Source organism: Girardinichthys multiradiatus, chromosome 6 (assembly GCF_021462225.1).
Source record: "Girardinichthys multiradiatus isolate DD_20200921_A chromosome 6, DD_fGirMul_XY1, whole genome shotgun sequence".
Classification (NCBI taxonomy): Eukaryota; Metazoa; Chordata; class Actinopteri; order Cyprinodontiformes; family Goodeidae; genus Girardinichthys; species Girardinichthys multiradiatus.
The window spans coordinates 18,599,099-18,608,518 of NC_061799.1; the positions used below are offsets into that span (position 1 = coordinate 18,599,099).

The window sequence follows — 9,420 nt, forward strand, 5'->3', positions numbered from 1 at the left end:
CGTCTTACAGCAGATCTGAAGAAGCCTCTGACTGAAGACACTCTGTTGTTGTAGGACAGTCTCATGAAGAGGATGCTCAGGGTTCTCCATAATGTTCTTCATTTTATGAAGAATCCGTCTATCCACAATGATCTCCAGAGGTTCCAGAGGAGTCCCCAGAACTTAAGGTAGTTCAAAGACTAACTTAACTTCACTTCCAGATTCTTCAAGATAATCCTTGGTTCTCAAACATAAATAACATTGGATGGTAATGTTGCATCACTCTTTTGGTCATGATTTTCAATCATCTTTAATTAACTTGTTTATATTGTACATAGCCCATTAGTCTTCCCTATTCTTTAATTCTGCTTGGTAGTTTAGTTGGATTGTTTTAGCATAGTAAAAAGTTTGTTAATTGAAATATGTTTGACTTTGAGTTGACTTATTTTTGTTAATAAATTCTTGTATTTTAAGAAATTGTGTGTGCAGAGTTTATGCTGTTCAGTAATGTCAGAGCTCGTCTCGCACTTTTCTATTTTGTCCTAATACCATCGCCTTACTGGGCTGGTATTCACAGGACAACCCTTAACAGACCGAAATATTATTTGATAAAATATTAAATAATAATCTCAGATTCATAGTCACAGCAAAAGCAAAAGTCATTTATCATATTAAGCAGTGATATTGTATCTTCCACTGTAAAAAAATAATTTTAAAACAAAGATTTATAAAAACATTTGGAATTAAAAAGATGGATGACTTGAAACTACAATTCAATTCAAAGATACTTTATTGATCCCTGAGGGGAAATTAGAATTCCAGTACAACCCATCCAAACACTCTTGCTTTATCCTATTTCATACAGACCTGAAAAAGCTGACTAGTGGATCATGCAGGAACAAATGACCAAATATGATGGACGATGCTCGGAAATCTGTGGTTTGTGGTGGAAAGTCTTCCTTCCCCTTTTGTTTTCCTTTTATGATGACCATGACTTACAGTTACAGAAAAAAGGGGAAATACAATGACCAACATGTGATGTTTTCTATGAAATATTGCTGAAAACAGAAATGATGAAAAATTGATATAGCATGATATAGAAAGAAAGCCTCATGGGCACTAGACTTGTGGTCCAGACAAAATTGTAAAAGAAAATCCTTACAACTTTAGTGCTTATTATTATGAATATATTATTTAATATTTATTATTTTAAAATTTAATTCAATAATAATTCAGCCTGTTAAGTGTTGTGAATACCAACCTAATAAGGTGGTAGTATTAGGACAATAATGAAAGGGATGAGCCAAGCTCTGGAATAAATTCACACAATTTCTTAATGTCAGAGTTCGATATAATGATAAACTCAGAAAAGGTATGCAAACCGCTTTAATTAGTGTTGCTTCTAGAGGCCTCAGAAAAAAAGTCTTGTCTTATTACATCATTTTGATGAATGAATCCTGGGTACTCGAACAGCAAAATCATTACTTTGTTGCACACAATCGGTGTGATCGTAGTCACTTTTGGATCCAAGGATTCTTCAAAGTACTCTTCAAGTTACTCTTACTCGCTTGCAAGTTTTAAAGCGTTCAGCTGACGCGTGGTCTGGTCAATCCATAAGACGCTGTCTGTAGCCGGAATGAGACTGAGCGGAGGGGAAATGTGCCCTTGGGTTAGAGATTCCAGCTCTGATGCGCCCTCTTCCTTGGCTGTGTTAGGAATGTTAGAAGGTTAGTGAGATTTTGAAAGGTGTAGAAAAGTTCATACTGGCCTTCGTTTATGTACAGTGCAGAGTCCAAATTCATCCATGTTCACTTCATGGCGGGGGTCCTAACACAACCAATCATGCAGCAGAGGACTCACACTGGTTTCAATAAGGAAAAAGCTCAACTAAATCTAAGTCTAAATTAATTTATAAAATATATATTTATGTATTTTTTCTATGGTATTCCTTTATTCATATAGTTAAGAGCAGAGCCATTTTTGTCTCTGGACCAGCTAAATAACATTTATTTAGAACCACAAAATAAACATGACTCTTCTACATAAATGTTGTTTTCGTTATACCTACTATAGGAAATTTTAGCAATGGGATATTTGATTTTTAAAGAAAATTATATCAAAAAAGCATGTAGTTTGCAGTCTACTGACATAAAAAAATATTCCTTACACTGTCAGTGTCATTCTTTGTAGAAATGTTATGCATGTAAAGTTTAGGGCATTAAAACACATAGGAAAAAATGCTTAATGTTTACTATCTTTACATTTTAAAACATAATTTAATTATTTAGTATTTTGACCAAAGTTATTAGGAGGAAGAATAGAGGGTCTAAAGAGATACTTGTGGCTCCAGAGCCTCAGGTTGCAGATCCCGGGTTTAGACCAAAGGATATTCATATGTTAGAATTGTCGGGGTTCTGGGTTCAGTGTGTGTGTTGTGCTTTGTTTGTGACTTTGTTTTCAGTTTCCAGATGGTGCCGGAGTTTTTCATGTGTGCTGGATGACAGGTGCGACTGGTCTGCATTGCTTTGAGGAGTATTTAAGCAGGAGGATGGCAGCACTTCGATGCCAGAGTGTTTGCCTTCAGTGGTAACAAACTCAGCCACTTCTAACCAATGCTTCATTCTTTGTCTTTAAGGTGACGTTGTTTATGTTCCTTCCCAGGCAGAAACCTGAACCTTCTGATCATTCTCCATTGAACTTTAACTCTGGTTCCAGAAGTTTCTGGACGATCAAGATTACCTATGTTTGGTGGATTTTCGTTTGGATTTCGTTTCCAAGTACCAAGCTGGCATCTTCCAAGGCAGAAGCGTACCCTGTCCACTCTCCAACGCAAATACCTGAACATTGAACTAACTCCTGAACTCACCAGAACTCACTCTGCAGCTCAAGTAAACCATCTGGATTTTCTCCGTTTCGCACACCTGGGTCCCGACTCCCTCTACCCCTGGCGACCTGACTGCACTCATTTAGTAAGCCGTTCTTCTGATTACAATAGTTACCTTTCGTTATTTTGCAATATTATAAGTTCCCTGTCTCACCAGTTCTCTTCCCCCTCTTTTCATACAGTTGGCGATTCACCCGTTCATGTTCCAGACTCACTTATTGTAAATAAAACACCTTTTGCTGATTCAGTTGTTCCTCAGAGTGTTCTTCTGTATGTGGGTCAGATCTATTACGAAAACAATGACAAGAATGACCCAGTCAAAGTCCACAACTAAATCTAATAAAAAATATGTGGCAACACTTGAAAACTGGTATTTACACAGATGCTCTCCAGTCGATCTGACTGACCTTGAGTAATTCTGTAAAGAAAGGGCAAAACCAGATTTTAATATAGAAAGCTGATAACCACATTTTAATTGCACCAAAATGTGATTCTACAAAGTATTGACTCAGGGATTAAATACAGATGCCTGCCACACTTTTCAAATTTTGTATTTTTTTTTTTTTAGTTTTGCTGGGAATTGCAGAGGTTAAAAACATATCATGAGAATACATTTAAGCCAAAGATTATTCATACCCCTGGCAGATTTAGGTTGAATGTAATCTTTTGGTTTTAGCAACATTCTTTGGAGAGGCCCAGCCACAGTCCTAATTTGAATCTGAAACGTGCAAATGTCGGGTCATCACTTATAAGAGTTGGATTGGAATAATGCCAATAAAAGGTTGTCAATTTATGATTAAACAGGGCAGAAATTATTTTTGACATTCCATTTTTTTATAAAGATTTTCAAATATATGTGTGTGTGTGTGTATATATATATATATGATGTAGTTTCCTTTTTTTCAAAACTGATAGTCCTTTCTCTGTGTTTTATCTTTTCAGAAATGTTTGTCTCATTTCTCAGGAAAACCCTGCTTCTTATTTGAATGTAAATAATTTTAAAACTAAATCTGCCAGGAGTATGAATAATTTTGGGCCTAACTCTGTAGATATACAAGTTACCTTTTAAATTATATAACACTGAGGTAGACATATCAATTTACTTTATATATTTATAATTGTTTTAAGTTCAAGTTAAAACATGAAAAAGGGAAATGGATGTCTCCAGGATGATCTAGTGCATCACTTCCTCCATCCGGATACACCCTCATGATACTTAACTGTTCATCCATCCGGGTTGGTTCCATTTCCTCTTTTTGTACAATAAAACCTAGAGGTTGGTTCTTCGGCATCAACAACGACCCCTGGACCCTCATATCAGTGTCTAAGAATCTCCGGAGCTTCTCACACAGCAACCATGCAGATGTGCATCAGAAGACTGACTTGCCTGGCCTTTCTGGTTGGAGTAATAATGGTAGCATCTGCCTCTGGTAAGTCTGCTGTCAGAGATCCAGTAATGTTCTTTCTTGTCTTGCAGATGTAACTTGTGCAAAAGTCTCTAAAAGATTGGAAAATGCAATTGCTTTACACTTTAAAAGTAAATGCAAATGTTCATTTATGATGTATATTTTTTTCTCATGTAAAACAGAAATAAAGATTATAAAGTGCTGTGTCGAGGTCAGTGATCAGAGCATCACTGCTCCCATCATTGGCTACAGGATCCAGAGGAAGAACCTGCCCTGCGTTCGTGCAGTCATGTAAGAAATATTTTCTATAGTTCCTATTCAGTTCAGTTTAGTTAGGTTTTTTTAATAAAGTGCCAATTTACAACAAATGTCTTCACAGGGCATTTTACATAACCATCTAATTTAAACACATAAATATATTGTCATTCTTAATTCAATCATATACAGATTTAAAGTCAAGTAATGTTCACACATTGCAATTTTATCCTAGTTATAAAACAATGCTGTCAAGTTCAGTTCATTATCAAAATTGGCAATTGCATGTTTCTAGGAAGACTATATGGTTGAAACATGTATGTGGTTCAATATGTTGTAAAAATGCAAAGCAGATTTTATTTTTATTTTATTCTATTTATTCTGTGGCAGATTTAAGACCGCAGAGCGAGAAATCTGCAGCCACTGGAAACAGGCCTGGGTGTTTGAGAAGATCAAGGAGCTAGAGTGAGTAGTCTCTCATTCCTTTAGTCAGTTCTTCATAAACAGCAAACTGCTTTTTTGAGAGGCGGTTTGCTGTGCAAGCTGCTATTTTAACAATGGCCTTTTGATCGTGTGTTTTACAGGCAGCTTCGCAGAGCACAAAAGACAACTCCTGCCACTACCACCACCAGCTCCTTGAGCACCACCACCACATCCTAGAAACCTATAGTTGAATATTCTTAATTAAAATAATTTAATTTCCAGGTCATATTTTTAATATTTAATATTTATGACAAGCTGTATTTATTCATCAGTTTTATCTTTGCTGCCTATAATTTCTAAATGCATCCTTGATGTGCAGTACAGAGTAAAACGTATTATATGTAGGTGCTGTTTGGTTTACAAAAAGGAATAAAAGAAACACTTTTCATCTACCAATGTGTTTTCATCTAGAAGGAAGTATGTAGAGTCTTATAGGTTTAGTTGATTTTCTGCATTATCAAACTGTTGTGAGTCATGAGTAAAGATTGACACGTATAAAAAGTAAAAACTTTTTTTTCTTTTCTTGGTTAACATTCAAGGTTCATCATTTTACTTGAGGAATTAACTTGTGAAAAAGGGGAAAATGACATGTAAATACAATAGCTTTCACAATCATCCATCAAAGTGGAGATGTGCAAAAAGCATTAAAATAAATGAATTGTATACCACAGTGTCACAATGTGTTATGATTTGGGGTTGTTTGGTTTTTGGTTTCAGGTTTTTTCTTATGTTTTTCACAGTTAAGGTTTTGACTCGTTCTTTTGTTTATTATTATTTATTATTATTCTTAGATTTTGAATCATGCTTCTGTTTATTTTTCTAGTCATGTTTTAGTCTTCATGTTTTGTCAAGTTTACAAGTTTGTATATTAGAGTGTCTGTTTTTGCTGCTGCCACATTTTGTTTGGTCTGTCAATTAAGTTTATTCGGTTCACCTGCTCAAAGTTAATCTGTCTCCTTGCTCCACCTGGTTTTCACTCCGTATATACACACCTGTTCAGTTAGTCGTCGCGGAAACCTTTCTCATATCATGTTTTGTTTTTTGATCATGCCATGCCTGTCTCGCCTGCCCGTTTGTTGTTTTGTTCCTGCCTCCTGCTGTGAGTGAGTTTGTTATTAAACCTTTTTCACTTACCATCACGCTGCCTGCTCGTCTGCATTCTGGGGTCCTATATCTCGCAAGCCGTAACACAATGAAAAAAATAAACTTTTATATGAATAAATCAGAGAAATCAACACAATCACTGGTATCACATTTCTAAGACTTTAAGACAATAGAGCATGTTAATCAAGTAAGATGGATGTGTGTTGACTTCTTCAAAAGTCATTAAATTGCTATAGTTGCCAACATTTAGTCACAGCAATAAGTGAAAAATTTACAGCAACTGGAATTGTGACAAAAAAGGCTGGGTGAGGACCAAAGTTTATCTGTCCATCATGCACAGTAAAGAAGATGGTTAGGGGAAAATAAAAAATATTGATTGTTCTCTGAACTGCAGCAAAGAGTGGCAGGTAGGGTTAATGAAGTCTCCATGAAACCCACGAGATGCTATCTATATACAAACCAGTTGTTTGGGAGATATGCCGAAAAAAAGCCTTTTCTGTACATCAAGAACAGGTTACTAGGGCTACTGGCTTCCACGCTAAGTCAAACCCCCAGTAAAGTCAGATGGGGGATGTGTAATGCTGTGGGCCTGTTTCTGTTTAATAGGCCATGAGAACCTTACACAGGTTATGCTACAATAAAAAGATAAATTTATTCAAATACAGGTTCTTCTCAAAATATTAGCATATTGTGATAAAGGTCATTATTTTCCATAATGTCATGATGAAAATTTAACATTCATATATTTTAGATTCATTGCACACTAACTGAAATATTTCAGGTCTTTTATTGTCTTAATACGGATGATTTTGGCATACAGCTCATGAAAACCCAAAATTCCTATCTCACAAAATTAGCATATTATTAAAAGGGTCTCTAAACGAGCTATGAACCTAATCATCTGAATCAACAAGTTAACTCTAAACACCTGCAAAAGATTCCTGAGGCCTTTAAAACTCCCAGCCTGGTTCATCACTCAAAACCCCAATCATGGGTAAGACTGCCGACCTGACTGCTGTCCAGAAGGCCACTATTGACACCCTCAAGCAAGAGGGTAAGACACAGAAAGAAATTTCTGAACGAATAGGCTGTTCCCAGAGTGCTGTATCAAGGCACCTCAGTGGGAAGTCTGTGGGAAGGAAAAAGTGTGGCAGAAAACGCTGCACAACGAGAAGAGGTGACCGGACCCTGAGGACGATTGTGGAGAAGGTGCCGATTCCAGACCTTGGGGGACCTGCGGAAGCAGTGGACTGAGTCTGGAGTAGAAACATCCAGAGCCACCGTGCACAGGCGTGTGCAGGAAATGGGCTACAGAGAAGCAGCACTGGACTGTTGCTCAGTGGTCCAAAGTACTTTTTTTGGATGAAAGCAAATTCTTCATGTCATTCGGAAATCAAGGTGCCAGAGTCTGGAGGAAGACTGGGGAGAAGGAAATGCCAAAATGCCAGAAGTCCAGTGTCAAGTACCCACAGTCAGTGATGGTCTGGGGTGCCGTGTCAGCTGCTGGTGTTGGTCCACTGTGTTTTATCAAGGGCAGGGTCAATGCAGCTAGCTATCAGGAGATTTTGGAGCACTTCATGCTTCCATCTGCTGAAAAGCTTTATGGAGATGAAGATTTCATTTTTCAGCACGACCTGGCACCTGCTCACAGTGCCAAAACCACTGGTAAATGGTTTACTGACCATAGTATCACTGTGCTCAATTGGCCTGCCAACTCTCCTGACCTGAACCCCATAGAGAATCTGTGGGATATTGTGAAGAGAACGTTGAGAGATTCAAGACCCAACACTCTGGATGAGCTAAAGGCCGCTATCGAAGCATCCTGGGCCTTCATAAGACCTCAGCAGTGCCACAGGCTGATTGCCTCCATGCCACGCCGCATTGAAGCAGTCATTTCTGCCAAAGGATTCCCGACCAAGTATTGAGTGCATAACTGTACATGATTATTTGAAGGTTGATGTTTTTTGTAATAAAAACACTTTTCTTTTATTGGTCGGATGAAATATGCTAATTTTGTGAGATAGGAATTTCGGGTTTTCATGAGCTGTATGCCAAAATCATCCGTATTAAGACAATAAAAGACCTGAAATATTTCAGTTAGTGTGCAATGAATCTAAAATATATGAATGTTAAATTTTCATCATTACATTATGGAAAATAATGAACTTTATCACAATATGCTAATATTTTGAGAAGGACCTGTACTTTTTACACATCTTTATTGTAGATGAAAACAACTGTACCGACTGCCTCTGATCTTATTGTTTGACCCGTATTAGTTGATCAACGTGCATTATATAGGCTAAGATTTAGTTAGCTCCCATCCATCTTTACTCCATAATAATCTATTTAGCTTTAACTTGGGTAGACTTTTAGAGTTTGTGTATTTTACCTGCTTGTGTGCTTCCTGTGTCCAATAAAAACAAACAGGTTTTTAATAAGCTTTATTCTCCCACGTTAGGTCTTTCAGGCTATAGTAATGTAGGATAACTGTACATTTTCCAGGTTATGCAGATTAGCAGCCCCTTGTCATTTGAGATATTGTAATGTTATTCATGGATCTCATGCTTCTGTGGTAAACTGAATCAAAACAGTTCAAATATCCAGTCTGCATTATTTTCTTTCTGTTAATCTGCTACTCACTCTTTTTGTAGTGGGGGCAGGTTTTCCAAATCAAATTCTTGGTGTTTGAATGTCCTCAATGTTAGACTTTGTGGTTGTGGACCCAGGCACAAACAGGAGCATTGGATGAACACAAATATTCATTAAATGGTGACAGGAAACTTACACAAGTACAAGGAGAAAACAGGACAGGAAATATAGCTGAGTCACAGGCAGAACACTGGGGAGTGAAACAGGGTGAGCGGGCGTAAATATAAGAAGTGAAATGAGAGGATCCGACAGAGAACAATGTCCGTAAAGAGGTAGAGGTAGATGTGAAGGATGACATTGGATGCAGGCATGTGGCAATCAGCAGACATGTGGAGCAGTTGAGACAGAGTGAAAGAAATATGAGGAAGTGAGACTAATAAACCTGACAAGTTGAACAGAAATGATTCTAATCTTTATAAAACAACACAATAATGAGCTACAAAACTAATACACAAAATAATAACTAATAAGGCTGGAACTTATTAAAGAGCACAGAGAAATGAACAGAATGTGGCAGGGATAAGGAGCGGAATGAACAAGGGATAGATGAGAACAAACACAAATAAGAACCAAAACCTAAAACCCAAGGACAATCACATACAGACAATAAAAATACAGCAAGGAGTGTATTTTCAGTTAATATTTTTTTCCTAATTC

General features: G+C 37.1%; 1 long non-coding RNA gene across 1 annotated transcript; it reads left to right on the top strand.

Moving 5' to 3' along the window:
* Positions 1 to 512: 512 nt before the first annotated feature.
* On the top strand, positions 513 to 3,777 carry LOC124870335. Its single transcript, XR_007038739.1, has 3 exons — positions 513 to 2,565; positions 2,641 to 2,948; positions 3,046 to 3,777. It is a non-coding gene; the product is annotated as an uncharacterized LOC124870335 (long non-coding RNA).
* Positions 3,778 to 9,420: the final 5,643 nt, after the last annotated feature.